The 20,033-nt window shown below is 40.5% G+C and overlaps 1 protein-coding gene across 5 annotated transcripts in view; it reads right to left on the minus strand.

Moving 5' to 3' along the window:
- The window catches only part of SEMA4D (semaphorin 4D), a 1,587,330-nt gene that overhangs the window by 554,261 nt on the left and 1,013,036 nt on the right, over window positions 1-20,033 (minus strand). The window lies entirely within an intron of this gene.

The following is a 20,033-nucleotide window of genomic DNA, read 5'->3' on the forward strand; positions in this document are numbered from 1 at the left end:
TGTTCCATACAAGTAGCTACACATTTTTTTAACACAACAACTTATTGTCATGGACCTTGGGAAATTATTATCTAGCCTATGTGCAGATAAGGATGACCTTAAAGTATTCGGTATTGCTATTAGTTCCTCGAATACTACTGATTTACCCATATTGGATCCAGTTGACGGTTGTGTGTCAGAATTCAATCAGCTAGGTAAACAAATCAAAATATTAAGAACTAACATTTGGCACCATAAGCTATTTAAGGCTTATCAGACTCAGAAGATTTCACCTAGAGGATTGAGATCAAAAATTCAGCCACTTGTTGGTGCACCGGACGATATATTAATCAGGGATTGGCAAATAGCACAGCAAGAAGCCGCTATGGCATTAGTTGATATACTGGCATCCTTTTATGAAAGGACAGTTCATGCCAATACTCTGGATGTTGAAAAGACATGTAATAACTTAAAACAATATGAAAACCAACCTCAATTTCATAGTAGTCTGAACAAACTTTCCAAAGAACTGACCACATTGGAGAATAATCTTAAATCTAAAAAATTACACAAGTTTGCTAGGGGCAAAGAGGATTACAGTAAGGGAAGACAATTTGAATCCCACAAAGGTGTGAGATTTGCCCAAGGGACCAAAAGTTTCACCTTTGTGCATAAGAAAAGACCGAGATCAATTCTCAAAAAATCAGGATCTTCCAGCAATACCTTTGGTGAGGAGTCCTCCACAACAGACAATGAATCAACCAGCATGGGTGATTCACCAGATAACAAAAGAGGCAGAAGCATGATCAGCCCTTTAGGGGCAGGACACATAGGGGAGGGAGAAAGCATCGGGGTCAAAATTCTAGAGGAACTCTTCCAATCAGTAGTGAAATAATGGAATCTAACCAAAATGTGTTAAATATCTCAAAATACACTTTGTCTTCAGATGAATATTCTATTTTGAATAAAGGCTTGGGTTTTATACCTGGTTTTTTCATTGACGAGAGCTCACATGTTGCTGATATACTAGAGTTTTGTAGGAAAATTAATTTACACTTATTTTTCAAACAACAGGATAACCCCAACATTTCTCAAAGATCTTCTGAATTTAGATTCCATAAATCCACTTTCAACCCCCCCATGGATAAACACGTCGCAGTATTCCAACAAGCGGTTATGAAAGATTTACATTTTCATTCCAACAAATCTGACAATACTAGAAATAATATATCTTACAGTGAACAACTTGCTTTAACTAGACTTAAAAACAACAAGGATATAGTTATACTCTCTGCTGATAAAGGGGGTGCAGTTGTTGTCATGGACGCAGATTATTATCGGGATGAGGCAAATTGACAATTGTCCAACCATCATCATTACATGAAAATGAGCACGGATCCCACACCCGCCTTCAAACAAGAAATTGAAAAATTTTTACAAGAAGCAGTTGATACTGGGATTATTTCTACTAGCACCAAAAAACATCTCATGGTTAAGGATCCTGCTAAACAATACCTATATCTTTTGCCAAAAATCCACAAATCCATTGATAAACCACCAGGAAGACCGATCGTATCTGGGATTGGATCATTGACGGAACCCCTGTCAATGTTTTTGACTGAAAAATTGAAGCCATTACTATCCTGTATTAGAGCCAGGATTCAGGATACAACGGAATTCCTACAAATTGTTTCCAATTCACAACTAGAACCTGCATGGCTTCTGTGTACTTTGGATGTGAAATCTTTGTATACCAGCATTCCGCATTGGGCAGGACTGATGGCCCTGGAATTCTGGTTAAATAAAGCCAATATTTATCCTCCTGGAATGAATACATTACTTGTGTGTATGGCCGAACATGTCTTAACCAAAAATGTATTCTATTTTCAACAGGACTGCTATTGGCAGATACAAGGTACGGCCATGGGGGCCTCTTTTGCGCCTATATATGCGGACTTATACATGGGATACATTGAAGAACATATAATTTATGATGAATTGCACAATGTGTATCTACCCGAAATCGACATCTGGAGGAGATATCTGGATGACTGTTGGCTTGAATGGAAAGGAGGTCCGGAATATCTCCAAGAATTCATGGAACATCTCAATGGAAATATGTGGGGGACCGAATTCACTGTGGAATATAATTTGAATGACATTCATTTCTTGGATGTCCACTTACAAAGACAACCGGATCATACATTAAAAACATCTGTTCATCGCAAATTTCCACAATACAATACTTTATTACATGCCAACAGTCTCCATCCTAAGCATATCATCAAAAACATCCCAAAATCTCAGTTCCTGAGAATTAAAAGAATATGTTCTTCTGAACAAGATCTAAATATACATCATGAGGATCTGACCAATAGATTTTTGGCTAGAGGATATCACCGGGAGGCCATCAGTTCTGCTGCACAATGGAGTACTACACTACCCAGGGAGTCACTATTAATTTACAAAAACAAAGTCAGATCTAACCATCCTGATATATGTAGATTTATTACTACATATGGTAGGAATAGTCACAATCTCATCAACATCATCAATACACACTGGAGCATACTCACATCTCACCCTCTTTTGGAGGGTTATTTGGGAGAACGTTGCTACTTCTCCTATAGGAAGGGCAAAACATTGGGTTCCCATTTTTCTCATTACAAAAGAAACATCATGCATGACAACACTGCTATACAGAGAACCCTAACAGGAGATAAATTAGTGGGCACGTATCCTTGTGGCCACTGTAGTTTTTGTAATTACATATTCAAAACCAAAAGTTTCACAAGTAAGAATACAGGTCAGGTACATGATATCACAATTTTTGGAAACTGCAGTTCTGACTGGATTATTTACCTGGCCACATGCACATGCCAAGCTTTCTATGTAGGCGAAACATCCAGACAATTTCGCACCAGAATAGCAGAACATTTGGGAGATATTAGGAATTGCAGATCTACAAATGCTCTATACAGACACACCACTAAGCACGCCACGGCCAAATTCTCTTTTTGCATCATTGATCATATCAGGGGAAACAGGGCATTCAAAACAGGATGGCATGAAATCCTTAATAATAAAGAGAAAAGATGGATAATTAAATTGGGTGGGCTTTTCCCACCAGGGCTCAATGACAAATTATAATATAATTTTTCATCTACTCTATACACATTCATCATTTTCAGTTGTCTCTCATGGTACTGAATTTTTGTGTATACTGGAACCCAAAATAAGGATATCCAAATGACCAATTATATCTTAATGTGTTTTCCCTCTTCATCATCACACTACATGTATTTATTCCATAAGGTAATGTCTCAATTTATTTCTTTATAATTTGACATTAGTATGGCATTTATTTTCTCCATAAGGTAATGTTTCAATTTATTTCTTTATAATTTGACATTAGTATGGCACAATTTTGGATGGACTATTAACAATTTATGTATATTTACTGTATTTCACTTATACATAATTTTCATTTTATTTTACTAATTTTAATTGCAAGATAATAATTGTTTTTCTTCAATCACAGGAAGTGATGTCATTACCTTCTTATGAATATATAAGGAGCATCTTTTTTCTTGTGTTTTTCAACTACTGATGAAAGCTTGAATAGCTGAAACCGGTCTAGTTTTTGGAGAAGAAACAGAGTTTAGTAATATGTGATCAGCAACCATACTAAATGACTGTGGCTTAAAAAAATAAGGAACTTGCTTATGAGTGTATTACACACACATCAAGAAAGCTGACTTCTTACAGACGTGACAAGAATGTAATCTGCTTTCACTGGACAACAGGACATGTTTTTCTAAGAAAGTTTAAAAATGTGCTTTTCTAATCCACAAGGCATTTCCTTGAAGACAGTTTACTTATCAACATTTGCACAAGAACAGATGTGTTAGCATTTGCGTCATCAAGCCAGTATCTTTCCAAAACTAAGAGGGTGTGTGTTTAACTAAAAATTTGTATAAAAAGTCTGTATTAAATCTAGTTATGTTAGAGGTATGGTAAGGACACAAGTCCTGAGGTAAATGTTGTATCTCACATCATCTGTACTATATGAGAAGTAAAGTTGGAACGGTACTTTAAGCTGCAACGTTTGTCCAGTTTGGTTTATTATAAAAGTTATTGGCTACTGCTCTTAAAGACAGGTGCTGCAAAGTATATTATCTCATCTGTGTATATTCTGCAAGTTTCTGAATGCAACAAACTGTGAATGCAACTATAACCAGACTTTGATTCCAGCCAGCAAGACTGAGTGTCTTAAGAAGACTTCAAATCCCACAGCAAGCAGCAAGCAGTAAGCAGAGCTCAATATATTTTTTCAATGATGAGCCAGGAGTGTCAAGAGCCATATAATATTTTTCAATGGCGAGCCAGCCAGGAGTGTCTAGAGCCATATAATATTTTTCAATGGCAAGCTAGCCTGCATCTGAACCTACACTCTGCATTCAAACACAGGGGGAGTGATGGTAAGCCCTGCAGAGGGTTACTTCAGTTAAATTGCAGCAACTAACATTTGTACGTATGTGTCAATTCTGAACAGAAGTATTCCAGTTTATGCAGCTTGCAGTAGTAAAGTTTTTTAGACGTTTACATCTGGAGTGAGACAGAAGTTCCAGTCGCAATGCCATAATTTCACTAAAGAAAAGGGGGATATCCACTATCCCAACAGTCCACTGCCTGTTGTGCTTTCCCAGCTTCTCAAGTGACTTTGAAAAATTTCCAGCCATCTGCAACAATGTACAGTTTTGTACCTACCATAAATGTAGATGTCCGATAGATATGCAACTGCAGTCATAACATATGGGTTGTCCTGCCTCAGGCAGCCCTCGGTCGGCCGAATTCCAAAGTCTGGGTCTGGCGTCGGCTGGTGTCGCCTCCTCTCTGACGTCACAACGGCTGGAGTATAAAGGCATTGGCCAACGCCATCTTCTTCAGTGTTTCTTGCCCCAGATGCCAGGTGCCCTCCTAGGAAGGCTAAATTTGGTGAATGGATAAAAAATTCCAGACATGCACAACAGTAATAAACAGATACACCATAGGAGATACCACCAGCTAATAGGAATAGGGGTAGGGACCCATAAAGAAAGTTGCAGAGGGGTAGGAGGGTGGGAAAATCCGAATGCAGTTGCATATCTATCGGACATCTACATTTATGGTAGGTACAAAACTGTACTATGTCCTTCAAGAATGCAACTGCAGTCATAACATATGGGTTGAATACCATAGCCAAGCTGGGGGTGGATGGAACTAAGAGAGGGATGGTGTAGCTAAAATGCCCTGCAGGACTGCCGAAGCAAAGCCTGCTCGGGATCTGGAGTATAAGGGCAGGTTGTAGTGCTTGGTAAATGTTTGCACGGAGCTCCATGTAGCAGCCTCTAAAATGTCCTTTGTTGCCACTCCTCTTAGGAAAGCTGTGGATGTGGCTATAGCTCTGGTGGAATGTGGCCTAATATTGGCTGGCACACCTTTTCCATGGAAAGAGTAGCAGAATCTGATGCAGTGTCCAATCCATTTTGAAATTGTTTGTTTGGAGATTGCTTTTCCTTGTACTCCAGCAGCATAGGCCACAAACAGTTGGTCAGACTTTCTGGTGGCCTTAGTTCTGTCCAAGTAGTAGCGTAGTTGCCTGTGTATGTCCAAATTATGCAGCAGTTTTTCCCACCTATTTTGAGGATTGGGGAAGAAGGTAGGCAGGTGAATAGCTTGATTTAGAGACACCCTGGAAATAACTTTTGGCATGAATGTAGGATTGGTTCTTAGAGAAACTCTGTCCTGATGAAAAATGAGGAAGGGAGGCACTGCCATGAGTGCCTGTATCTCCGAGACTCTTCTTGCAGATGTGACTGCCAATAGAAAGACCATTTTCCATGATAGAAATTGCATTTCTGAAGTTGCTGCTGGCTCAAAAGGAGGAAGAGTTAATTTTTCCAAAACGAAATTGAGGTCCCATGCAGGTACTGGCTGTTTTCTGGGAGGTTTGATATTCTTTATCCCTCTTAGGAACTGTCTTAGCAAAGGATGTGAAAACAGTGGTGGGTCACAATTGTAGTTTGCTGAGATTGCTGAGGCGTGAATCTTTATAGAAGAGTATGAGAGTCCAGTATGAAACATTTCTGCCAAGTATTCTAATATCTGAGGTATACTCAGTAATGTTGTGTCCTGACCCCTGTTGGCATTCCAAATGCTGAATCTCTTCCACTTGGCTGAATAGGTTTTTCTGGTGGAAGGTCTGCGTGCTTCCAGTAAGATCTCTTGAACTGTTTTGGAAAGAGAGTTAGCTGGAGGAGTTATGGTAACCTCCAGGCTGTCAGATGCAATGTTTTCAGGTTTTGATGGACAGTCTTGTAATTGTGTTGTGTTAGAAGCAGGGGCCATAGGGTCAGAGGCCACGGTCTGGTCCGAGTTATGCTCAACAGCAGTGGGTACCAGTGTTGCCTTGGCCAGTCTGGAGTTATCAAAATGCTTGTTGGTTGTTCTGCTTTGATCTTCAGTATCACCTTGGTCAGCAGAGGTAGAGGAGGAAATGCATAAATTTTTAGGGAATTCCAGCTGAAGGAGAGAGCATCCGTTTTCCAGGCTAGAGGATGGTGGGTCCTTGTGCAGAACTTTTCCAGGTGATGATTTAAGTGGGAAGCAAAGAGATCTACGTCCGGTCTTCCCCATGTCTTTGTTAGTTGAGAGAAAATGTGAGGATGCAGCATCCATTCGTGTGGATCCACGAAATTTCTGCTCAGGTTGTCCGCCAGTACATTGTCCTTGCCTGGCACAAACTGGGATTGCAAATGTATCTTCAGACTCAGGGATTTTTCCCAGAGAAGCATTGTTAGTCTGCAGAGGGGATAAGAATGAGTGCCTCCCTGCTTGTTTATATACCACATGACAGTGGTGTTGTCTGTCCTTATTAGCAAATTTCCTTGTTGTAGTGATTTTTCGAAAGTCTCGATTGCATGTATCACTGCCAACATCTCTTTTTGGTTTATATGCAGATGTCTTTCCTTTGGTGCCCATAGACCTTGAATGCATCTGCCCTCCATGTGCGCCCCCCATCCATGATCTGAGGCATCTGTTGTAATCATTTGACCTGCTTGAGGTCTGTTGAAAGACATGCCTTTGTTTAACTGACTTGCTTGAGCCCACCACAAAAATTCCTTTTGCAGACATGGAATAAGTGGGATTACGTCCTCTAGGCTTTGGCTGTGTTGGGACCATAAGTTTTTTAAATACCATTGCAGCTTTCTCATATGAAGTCTTGCCAAAGGTATCAGAAGAATGCAAGATGCCATGAACCCCAGGGCCTGCAGGATTTTCCTTGCAGTCAGCTGGGAGAGTTTTGCTAGGCCTTTGAAGTACTCTGGTAACTGCTGTTGTTTTTCCTCTGTGAGGTAGGCCATTTGAGTTTCTGTGTCCAGTTTGGCTCCTAGGAAAATAATCTGTTGGGATGGCAGTAGTCTTGACTTCTGAATGCTGACTGTGTATCCCAAGGCCTGCAGTAGTTGAATGACATAGTCCAAGTTTGCTTTTAAGGTTTGTTTGTTGTCTGCTTGTATGAGGCAGTCGTCCAGGTAGTGGTATATTTGAATCCCCTGGAGTCTGCAGTGTGCCACTACTGATGCCAGGCATTTCGTGAACACTCTGGGCGCAGTAGATAAGCCAAATGGCAATGCTGAGAATTGATAATGCTTTGTTCCTGCAAGAACTCTGAGGTATCTTCTGCAGCTTTGTCTGATTGGGACATGCAGGTATGCCTCCTTGAGGTCCAGAGTGACCAGCCAAGACCCCTTGCCCAGCATGGGAAGGAGTTGCTGCAGCATCAGCATTTTGAACTTTGCCACAATAAGAAAAGTATTTAGAGTTGACAAGTCCAGTATAGGTCTCCATTTGTTTTCTTTTCTTGGAACAAGGAACAGTCTTGAATAAAATCCCTGGCCTTGTTCCTGAGGAGGAACCCTTTCTATTGCTTTTACACTTAACAGCTTTGAAACTTGAGTGAGTGCCTCTGCCCTTTGATGATGTGGCAGGTTTGGCATGCCTTGTCTTATTGGTAAAGTATGGAAGTGGAATCTGTAACCCTTGTCTATTAAATCTGGAATCCAGTTGTCCTTGGTTAAGGTATGCCAGTTTTTTTGAGAATAAGGATAATTTTCCGCCCAAAGGTGCTTCTCTTTGAGCCTTTGTAGGCGGTATGAAAGTCAAGTCATTGTGATTGTCCCTGTGGTGCAGCTGGGCTGTCTGCGCCACTTCTTGGATTTGTAGGCTGCCATTGGCGGCCCCTGTAGGATCCCCGGTATTGCCCTCTACCTCGGGCATGCCTGCTTTTTCCCCTTTGAAACTTGTCAGAGCCTGGGAAGGACCAATTCTTTGAAGGCCAGTTTCTGCTGAATCTAGGTGGCTGAACCTGAAGGAAATCCTTGACTGTCTGTACTGACTTAGCTTTTTCCTCAATGGATTTCAACACATCTTGTGCATTAGCACCAAAAAGCTTCTGTTTTTCCAGAGGTGCATCAAGTAACTTTACTTTAACATGGTCAGACAAAGACTGATCTTTTAACCAAGCATGTCTACGTATCACAGCCCCAGTCATAGCTGCCCTACATGAAGCTTCCAATGCATCATAACCACACTGAAGAAAATGGTTGTTAACCTGCTAAGTGTTATGTATATGTTCCTGCAATGCCTTTCTATCAATAGGCTCAGGAGAGGCTAACTTTTTCTGTAAATCATCCAGTAAAAAATCCTGGTACTGAAACATGTGAAAAAGGCAGTTAAGTGACCTCATGGCTAGGGTGGTAGAGGTATAAACTTTTTTACCCCATCTCTCCAGGGACCTAGCTTCCCTGCCCGCTGGCAGTGGATTTTTGGCAGAGGAAGTAGCCACTCCCTTGGGGCCCTGTGAAATAGTTTCTAGATCCACAGAGTGGGCCTTAAAGAGATGCTTGTGAGTGTCAGGGACCCTATAATATCTGTCTGGCTTGACAGGAGCAGGGGGGAGAGAATCAGGGTTAGCACTGGAGTCAGAGAAAACATCATCCAAAACATCCATAACTGGAGGGATAGCTAAAGGTCTGTGCTGGGGAAGCTTGAGGAAGGTACGCAGCCTTTTCCTGGAATCAGAGAATTCCTGACCCTGCCATTTAAAATGTTCCCTCATAGAGTGCAGGACTTCACCAAACGAGAAATCCTCTGGAGGGGAGGCAGAGGGAATTGATTCCTCAGCATCAGAGTCCTCGTAGGCCTGGAAGGATTCTTCTTGGGTATCAGAATGCTCAGAATCCCCAGAGGCTTCATCTGAAGAGAGGTTGTCAGCCTGCTCAGTTCTGGACCTTTTCTCTGCAGGTGGCTGAGAACCTCTGTCTGGATGAGGCTGAGACCCCCTGATAAGAGAAATAAGATCTGCAGCAAGAGACATGATCTGTTTATCAGAAGAAGGGGCCTGAGCAGCAGGTTTAGGATGGGCCTTGGCCTGGCTGGTGGCCTTAGCACGTGCAAAGGCCTTTATGGACATGGATACAGGAGGCCTAGCAGCCCCACGTGCAGGAGTAACCCTGTCTACATAAATGGTGTTGGGTAGATCCAGAACTTTGGTTTCCGGAGGAAAATCAACAATCGGCACCGGAGAGATCTCCGAGACCGAAGGTCGTGTTAACGCTGTGTCATCGGCCTGGAGCGGTTGAATTACCGCTTCCGAAGGGACCGGAGCACTAGCAGAGGGTTTAGGAGTTGCATCGGTGGTGGACGCGGGCCGAGGATGTCGGTCCTGGTCTTTTCGTTTTTTGGCAGATTGAGTTGTCGGTTGATCCGACGGCATGATATACGCGAAAGATTCACCGAAAAAGTTTTCAGCGAATTCTGCCCGGCCTGAGAGTGCGCTTATTAAAACAAGCACAGGCAGCACAGGCCGAGACGTCGTGGTCTGGGCCCAGGCAAGGAAGGCAGTAAGAATGGAAGTCCTTATGAGGTATTTGTTTACCACAAGACAAACAATTAATAACTTTCTCAATTTGTTCTGTCATCGGCTGAGGCGAGAAAAAATGTTCCCCAACGGGGTACTTAGCTTTTAGATGACTTCAGTACTGAAAACACAGGAGCTGACCGACCGGCACTTGCGAACTGCTTCTGCTTTGGGCACAGCGCGGCAAGAAAGACTGAAGAAGATGGCGTCGGCCGATGCCTTTATACTCCAGCGGTTGTGACGTCGGAGAGGAGGCAACACCTGCCAACGCCAGACCCAGACTTTGGAATTCGGCCGACCGAGGGCTGCCTGAGGCAGGACAACCCATATGTTATGACTGCAGTTGCATTCTTGAAGGACATCAGCCTGATCACCTGTTTTCTTGCTCACTGGTAAGACTTTTTTCTACGTCACATTTTTTTGTATGGATGCTATTCGACAGTTTGGATATTGGACAGTTTGCATATTATAAGACAGTTTGGATATTAGACAGTATGGATATTTGCATGCATAATTCAAGCAAATGTAAAAAATTGCAATGCTGGTATACACAGCATATTAGTAAATGTAAACCCTTAGTAGGGCAGGTTGATAGTAAGGCATTATGCAAATGTATTACAATATTTAACTGTTATCTCAAAGAAAACTATGTGGGGTATGACAAATGTTTATTGTGTGACTCAACAAAAACTGCATTTTGTGTATTATGTCATAAAACAATAGACTGTGAAGACAGATCTGTTCATGATAAAGAATTAACTAAGGCTAAAGTGTTTCCATTATATTCAGATGTTAAACAGTTATGTCCTGTCACCACATGTGAGTCAAATCAGTTACTGATAGAACCACTAGTACTTTTGTTACAAAAAAATGTTAGTAAACTTCTAAAAAAGAGACACAATGAGTTCAGGAAGTATAGACAAGTTATACATACAAGTTATACATACATCTTTTCAAAAGTGTATAGGAGTTTCAAACTCAGCAGAACAGCTTACTAAAAAATGTCAGAAAGACCATGCAATATTACAGGAGACTCTTAAACAACAGTTACAAGATGAAGAAAATAGATTAGCTGAACTGACAGAGACTGACTTCCTACATACACTGGGAATGAGTAGGAAACTACAGCTGATCTGTACAAAAGAAATATATTTTATAACATGTTTGTGTTTTGAAAATGGTTAAGCTTACATGGTAGGATGGTGAAATACAAATCATTCTCAAATGTTTAAAACTTCCATTCAATTAAAGCAATATATTTATCAGTACTAAAGTAAAGTAGAGCGTATGACTGCCATTCTCATAGCATAGTCAAAAGGTAAACAAAACAGTTCTAATGTATAAAAATTAAATAAAAATAGTTAATAACGATTTAAAGTCACAAGACTGACATGCATGTATTTTCTTTTTATACAACGCACAAGAATAACAGGCAGACAACAGCAAATATAAATAATGTAAATACTTAAAAACCTCAGCTTTGGCCGGCTAAGAACTTGCTATATTCAACTGGACGTATAAGAGAATTTAAGTACCTTTATCTGCTCTTTTTTTTCAAAAAAATACAGTATTTAAATTGATTTTAACTGTGTGGAAGGAATATTAGATGAACTGGAAGTTAGTGTTTGCTGAATTTTGTTATTTGCTAGAAATTACAGGTGTGGGGGTAGTCACATTCTTTGATTTCCTGTCCTTGCCTATTTAAGTGGTACAGTGTGAAAAATTTTCTGCTTAAAAACCTCAGCTTTGGCCGGCTAAGAACTTGTTATATTCAACTGGACGTATAAGAGAATTTAAGTACCTTTATCTGCTCTTTTTTTTTCAAAAAATACAGTATTTAAATTGATTTTAACTGTGTGGAAGGAATATTAGCTGAACTGGAAGTTAGTCAGTGTTTGCTGAATTCTGTTATTTGCTTGTAATTATGCATCATCTTAAAAGTACTCAATTGTATTTATTACTGCTTGGTGTAACTCATTCTAAGCATTTTGGTTTAAACACTTGGGCTTCGGACCAGCTGTTTTGCACTGAGAGGGTTTGTGGTCTGCACTGTAGTGGCAGAACAGGTAGCTTACATCCTTCTAGGTTGGGAACTGCTGATTGAGGGCTCAGTGTCTGTTATTCTAAAAGTGTATTAATTCTGGTTTAAGCACTTGGGCCTTCAGGCCAGTTATTTTACATTAAGAGGGTTCGTGGTCTGCACTCTTGTGGGAGGAGAGGCTGGACTCTGCCCTTCTGAGCTGGGAATTTCTGGTTGAAGGCTTATAGTGCATGCATATCTGAACTGCTTCTTACTGAAGTTGGTGCGCCTTGTTTGCTGTGGCACAGACTGGATTCGGGCCTGCTGGATCTAGTTTTGTTTGTGTAACTTGAGCACTAATCCAGGCATTCTCTAAAGTATTCAATTGTATTTATTACTGCTTGGTAGTAACTTGATTAAAGTGTAGCTATCATTCTAAGTCTTTTGGATTAAGCACTTGGGCTTCAGACCAGTTGTTTTACATTAGGAAGGTTTGTGGCATGCACTGTGGTGGCAGGAAAGGTAGCTTTCATCCTTCTAAGTTGGGAACTGCTGATTGAGAGCCCAGTGTCTGTTATTCTTAAAGTGTATTAGTTCTGGTTTAAGCACTTGGGCTTCAGGCCAGTTATTATACATTAAGAAGGTTTGTGGTCTGCACTCTTGTGGGAGAAGAGGCTGGACTCTGCCCTTCTGAGCTGGGAATTTCTGGTTAAAGGTTTAAAGTGCCTGAATATTTGAACTGTATCTTACTGAAATTGGTACACCTTGTTTGCTGTAGCATAGACTAGATCCAGGCCTGCTGAATCTAGCTTTGTTTATATGCTTGTTGTTTGTTTGCTTGTTATTTCCCTGGAACGCTAATTCCACCTAATACGCGGCTTCTCAGCGCTTCTGTGGATCACTAGTGATATCTGCATTGCTTACTGTACTTATTTCCTTGTTTCACTTGAAAGAAAGTTACTGTTTGTCGTTTTTGCATTTAAGTTACCTGTAACAAATTGCACTTAAGTTACCTGGCACTTGCTCACTAAAGCAATTATATAAGTCAGCACTAAAAATTAAAAGCACTACACCCTCACTTCCCACTGGCCCTGGTTTCCAATTATTAAGGAATTCCCAATATTATTCTAGCATGTCCAAAGGTCAGTTGTCAATCTCCTCTCCGGTCCAGCTGGTGAATCTGGGAATCTTGAGGCAATGTTACAACTGCCTCATGTACACAGACAACCATCTCCTCCTCCCAACAAATTCCAACACATGTGAGAGATGCAACTATATAGCCAAACTGGAGGCTAAGCTCTCTCAACTCAATACTGGCATAACCAGTCAGGAGGAGAAGGAAACCACACTCACTACAATTCCAGTCTCACATAGACCTACGACGACAGCAAACCAAACACATAATCACACAAAAACATACTTGGAGGCTCTAAATAAAGATCTGCCAAAGCAGCAGAGACCTCCAAAGCAGACACCCAAGCAGCCGCTACCCCAAAACAAAACACGTGCAACACATATCTCACAAAGCCAGTGTGCCAAACAGTCACAGCCCTGAAGACTAAACAACACACCTGATACACTTGTAATAGGTGACTCTATCGTCAGGCACACTGACGTCCCGCTCACCAGGCTGAACAAGGAGAGGGTCACGGTGAGCAGCCTGTCGGGCGCTAGGATCCGCCACATAACACAAGCACTCAGGTCACTCCAAAGCAAGTACAAATATGACTCAGTCCTTGTCCATGCTGGTGTGAATGACCTGAGACGTACCTCCCTGGACTGCATGAAAAGAGACATAAAGGAGCTCTCTGAGCATGTAGCCCAGGCCGGTATGACCCTGACCTTGAGTAGCATCTTACCCTCACCAAGAATGATGCCACAATATGAAGACAAGATGATCAGTTTCAACAATTGGCTTAAGTACTGGTGTCATTCAAAGGGGATCCAATGCCTGTCAGCTTGGGATGATATGCTTGACAAGCCACGATGCTTCGCTAAGGACGGCTTGCACCTGTCACCCCTGGGCTTTCGGATATTGGCAAAGGCTCTTGCTACCCCCATAGTGCCTTTTTAGGCAAGGCTCAAAAGACAAACCCACCTCCATAGGTATCACAAGGGATAAGAAACTAAGAGTAATGCTACTCAACGCCAGAAGTCTAAACCTCAAGATGCACGCACTCGAAACTCTCCTTAGCATGGAGAACATCGATATCTGTGCAGTAACAGAAACCTGGTTCAGGGCTCCCGAGAGCACCCCAGCACTACCAGGTTATACCTCATACCATGCTTTTCGGCCCCAAAACTTGGACCGTACCACAAAAGGAGGGGGAGTATCGATATTCATCAAAGATACCCACACCTTCAGGTTGGTGGCAAAGCACGAAGCATCAGAGACTATCCATGTGCAACTAACAGTGGGTAAAACTGCCTTCCAGTTTATAGCCTGCTACAGACCACCCTCCCAAACCCAGGAACCCCACTCGACCTTCCTGAGAACACTGGAAAATATGAAGGTCTCTCCAAACACCATTATATTGGGCGACTTCAACTACCGAAACATAGACTGGGAGCATTACTCTAGCTCCAACACCCTAGCCCAAAGGTTCCTAGAATTTATAAACTCAAATGCTATGGAACAACTTGTTATGACTCCCACAAGAGGGGAAAACATACTGGACCTGATCATCACCAACATGGGGACTCTATGCTCCAGACCAGAAGTGTATCCCTCACTGGTAAGATCAGACCATAAACTAATCTCACTGGATATTCACATCCCAACCCCATCCCCTGCCCAAAAAAACACAGTGAAAAACTTCTCTAAAGCAAATTTCACACTCCTCAAAACTGAGGTGGAATCCTTTAAAGCCCCGGGCCTGTGGAAAATACGGCCCAGACCGCAGAATCCTTTATAAACGCATTCTATGAACACCTTCAGGAATGCATGGATCATGCGATCCCAAATAAAACCAAGACCCAATCCTCCAAAGGCAGACGTCCTGTCTGGTGGGCCCCAGCCATAAACAAACTATACAATAGAAGGAGGAAGCTACTAAATGATAGAGCAAAATCCCAAAAAGGGAAGGCATCACTGATCAGTATTAGCAAAAAACTACAGGCACACATAAAATTGTCTAAGGCCAGCTTCGAGAGAAAAATTGCACAGGACACTAAGGATAATCACAAGGCTTTCTTTAGTTATGTTAGGAACCTGGGTGGCAATTCCCAGATATGCTCAGAATTAGTCCAAAATGACAAAAAATACACCGAACCCACAGACAATGCCAACATCCTAGCTGTCAGGTTCAGCGCAAACTTCTCCCCCCACCACCAAAAGGGCAAATATCTATCCCAGCAGAGTGCTGCCCCCCTGACATCTCAGATGCTCATGTAGAGCTGCCCTCTCCAAAGCAAAAAAAAAATGGGACCAGATGGTGTCCCGGGCTGCGTCCTACATGAACTCCAGGAAGAGCTAAACCCAAACATAAAACTACTGTTCAATCTCAGCCTTACTACAGGATATGTGCCCAAAGAGTGGCGTACAGCAACAGTGGTCCCTCTCCATAAAGGTGGTGCCTCAACGGATCCTGGAAACTATCGCCCCATAAGCCTGACTAGCTTGGTCTGCAAAGCTATGGAAAGGATCATCATGGACCTCATAAATAAAGATATTGGGGACCTACAAACACTGGATCCTACCCAGTTCGGCTTTGTTAAGGGCAGATCCTGCCTCTTAAACCTGGTTGATTTCTTTAAAACAGTCACCAAGGCCATTGAAGAGGGGAAGGTGGTCCACACAGCCTACCTGGACCTTGCAAAAGCCTTCGATACAATACCCCACTCAGGCATTATAGATAAGCTCACCAGCTTAAATATAAACCCCTATGTCACTAGATGGATTGCAAACTGGCTCAAGGACAGAACCCACATGGTTAGAATTGCTGGAGCCATGTCAGACTCCAAACCAGTTACAAGTGGTGTCCCACAAGGCTCAGTCCTGGGACCTCTCTTGTTCGGTATATATTTCTCGGAGGTACAGGCCAACACGGAAGGACTGTGGCTGACCAAGTTCGCAGATGACTGAAAACTGGGTGCCATAATCGACTCTCCAGCCGACACAAGCATCCTCCAAAAGGGCCTCATAGAAACAGACAACTGGTGCCAGAGCCATGGCCTCAAGCTAAATGCCCAAAACTGTATAGTCATCCCTTTGGCAAAAACAAAGTGCCCACAAATTACCACATAGGTGGTAATCCATTAAGTACTGAAGAAGTAATTAGGGACCTGGGGACCCAAGTTGATAGCAATCTCTCATTTGACAACCACGTGGCCAAAGTGGTTAGAAAAACATTTTATATAGCCCACCTAATCATGAAGGGATTCACATCTAGATCAGGGGAGGTCTTCGTGCCTCTTTACTCATCCTTCATCAGGCCCATAATTGAGTACAATGCCCCTTTTGGGATGTACCTTACCAGACACCTGCAGCAACTGGAAAGACCCCAAAAGTACCTCACCAAGAGGATCAAAGGGCTCAAACAGATGCCATATGCTGCCCGGTTAAAGAAACTCCAGCTCTACTCAGTGGCATACCGCCTGTTCAGAGGCGATCTGTGCCTGACGTATAAAGCCATGTCCAACCTGAAATTAATGGACATGCTGCACCTCAGAAAATCCAAATCCCATCGAGCTACGCGCTCGAGAGACTTGAACCTCAGCACTGAAATAAATAGGACATGCTGGAGGGACAGATTCATAACCCAGAGGCTCCCTTCACTCTGGAATAAAATCCCAGTCCAGGTTAGGCAGAGTCCCTCATTGACTCTCATCAAGAGGAATCTTGATGAGTGGATGGGAGATCGTAGGTTTACCCCAGGTATCACTTCTGTGTCACTGTTAGACAGAGGCACAGTATACTAACCTCGAAAAAGGGCATAGCAAAATTCATTTAAAATGGGTGGCGAAAGCCAAACGCACTCTGGCTAGGCTTATAAATGCCCTAGGGCAGATAGCCTAGTATGAACCTATGAACCTATGAATCCTATAAATGTGTTTGTTAAGCTAATATCTATTTATTTATTTTTTTCATTTTCTTTTATATAATTGTATAGTAACACCACACCAAACAGTTAAAGTTCTGAATTTTAAAAAGAAATAAAATCACGGATGGTATTAGTCCAACAGTCTTTGTAAAATGAATGTCAGAACAGTTAAATAAATAAAAAAATACTGAAATCAAAAGTTAAAAAATATATATGATTAAAGGAAAAATGCTAAAAAGGGTTAACTGAAATGTGAACTCAGACCTTCCTAAACTGGATGAATAGTTACAGGAAATGTTGAACAGATAAGATAAGAAACAAGACTGCTTGACAAGTGGCTTGAGTTTTTCTAAAAACTTATTGTTATTAAAACATAATTGTTAAAATGTTCACATGCAACACTATTTGGTAATTATAATTAAACATCACAATTGTGCATATATGTCCCTGATAAAAAAAAAAAAACCTTAGTTACATCAAGTATAGCCAACAGATGGGTTATAGTATACATACAGTTCAAATAAAGTATACAGGAGGGTACAAATAACTACTACTAGTAGAAATAGACAGCAAAGGCAACAGAAAAGAAAACAAAAAATGATCAGATCAGACAAAGGTCTATAGTTTAATAACCTAATAAAGCAAATGTATAACCAAAGTGTTGGGCTGACATACATTATAAAACAAATAAACAATACTGCAGTACTACAGGGGGAGGGGTACTTTACCAGTTTTACACACTGTGTGAGCAGTATGTGTTGCAAAAGGGTCTGAAATAAAGTTAAGAGCAGAAATAATATATCGTTCCTTTTTGACAATACTCTTTTAGGGGTAGGAAAAAACAGGTATTAGTGCATTAGAAATATTGGTAAACAGATTGAACCTGACAGAATAAGATATTTTAGTATTAAATTGTATTTACAACCTGTTAAACTGTAAAGCTATACAAGAGATGGTTTAAAAAACAAGAGATGGCTTAAAATTGATAACAGCTATACAAGAGAGAGTAAATATATGTAAAAAAAAATTGAACAAGATTGGTCACTATTTTTAATATGTTTTTGGCAAGACAATGTTGGTATAAAAAAGCATGAATATTTTTAATTGCTGAGTATGTAGTTTAAAATAACAGGACATATGCATTTGGTGTCAATTCCACTAAATACTTCTAAAGAGACATAAACATTTTCCAAGATTTTGCTTAATATTAATGTTATTAAATTTGTAAGATTAGACTAAATGTACTTTATAGTCTTTGTATGTACAAATGTAGAAAATTTCAGTACAAATGATAGTCTTTGTATATACAAATGCAGAAGAATTCAGTAAAATGCATAGCAAACAGTCTGTGTAAATACATACTGTACAGAATACAATTGTAATAAGTTCAAAAGTAATTTGTCAAGTTGTAGTATCACTGGTTTTACCCCAGTAAAATAATTGCTTTCAAATCTTTATTATCTAAGCCCAGTTCAGTATTTTACCAAGATGTTAATGAGCAGTTCAAAAACATGATCACAATGTTATGGTTAAAATGACACTGAAACTGTATATTTTCAGTAGTGTATAAATGCTTGCAGTAGCACATGGTTAATTCAACAAGTTGCAAAGAGTTAATGAAACAGTTCTAAGTCATAAATTAAATTCTGTAATTGCAAAAGAATAAATTAATCAAATTAAACTAAAGCAGACACAGCTCATAACTGATAAAATATTTTCACAGAATGGTCTGCAAAAGAAAAAGTTGTTAAATACATTCAGTTTTGGTAGTGATACTTAATATCATTGTATTAACTATGTAAAATTGCATTTTGATCAAAAGAAGACTTTCTATATAATGTGATCAAAAAATACATATCAGTATAAAATGTTTTGAGTATGTTTAAAAACAGGGAATTGTTAGATATTATGAATTTAAGGTTGAAATTAATTCTGTTGTAAATATGCTGAAAGAAAAAGCTTGCTTAAATGCAGAAACAGAGTTTAGTAATATGTGATCAGCAACCATACTAAATGACTGTGGCTTAAAAAAATAAGGAACTTGCTTATGAGTGTATTACACACACATCAAGAAAGCTGACTTCTTACAGACGTGACAAGAATGTAATCTGCTTTCACTGGACAACAGGACATGTTTTTCTAAGAAAGTTTAAAAATGTGCTTTTCTAATCCACAAGGCGTTTCCTTGAAGACAGTTTACTTATCAACATTTGCACAAGAACAGATGTGTTAGCATTTGCATCATCAAGCCAGTATCTTTCCAAAACTAAGAGGGTGTGTGTTTAACTAAAATATGCATAAAAAGTCTGTATTAAATCTAGTTATGTTAGAGGTATGGTAAGGACACAAGTCCTGAGGTAAATGTTATATCTCTCACATCATCTGTACTATATTAGAAGTAAAGTTGGAACGGTACTTTAAGCTGCAACGTTTGTCCAGTTTGGTTTATTATAAAAGTTATTGGCTACTGCTCTTAAAGACAGGTGCTGCAAAGTATATTCTCTCATCAGTGTATATTCTGCAAGTTTCTGTATGCAACAAACTGTGAATGCAACTATAACCAGACTTTGATTCCAGCCAGCAAGACTGAGTGTCTTAAGAATACTTCAAATCCCACAGCAAGCAGCAAGCAGTAAGCAGAGCTCAATATATTTTTTCAATGATGAGCCAGGAGTGTCTAGAGCCATATAATATTTTTCAATTATCAACATTACTTCCTAGATGGCAGTTTCTGCCCATGTCAGACTGAAACTGTCCGCTGTGGACAAGAACAGAGGTATGAACTGAAAGTGATACCTAAAGCAGCAGCAAGGAGGAAACAATGGAATCTTGGAAAGTTGCTCCTTTTAGATCCTTTCTGCCATTAACCACCCAACAACAAACAGCACTTCTTAATACACTAGAGGAAGTACATCATACTGAAAAGGACGCAAGAGGTGTGCACCTCAAAAAGGATCTAAAAGAGGCATATAATGGCTGCTTATGGATAGACAAAATATGACAACAAAATATGGGTAGATATCTAAGC

This window comes from Protopterus annectens, chromosome 2.part2 (genome assembly GCF_019279795.1).
Source record: "Protopterus annectens isolate FY-2018-M chromosome 2.part2, PAN1.0, whole genome shotgun sequence".
Taxonomy (NCBI): Eukaryota; Metazoa; Chordata; order Ceratodontiformes; family Protopteridae; genus Protopterus; species Protopterus annectens.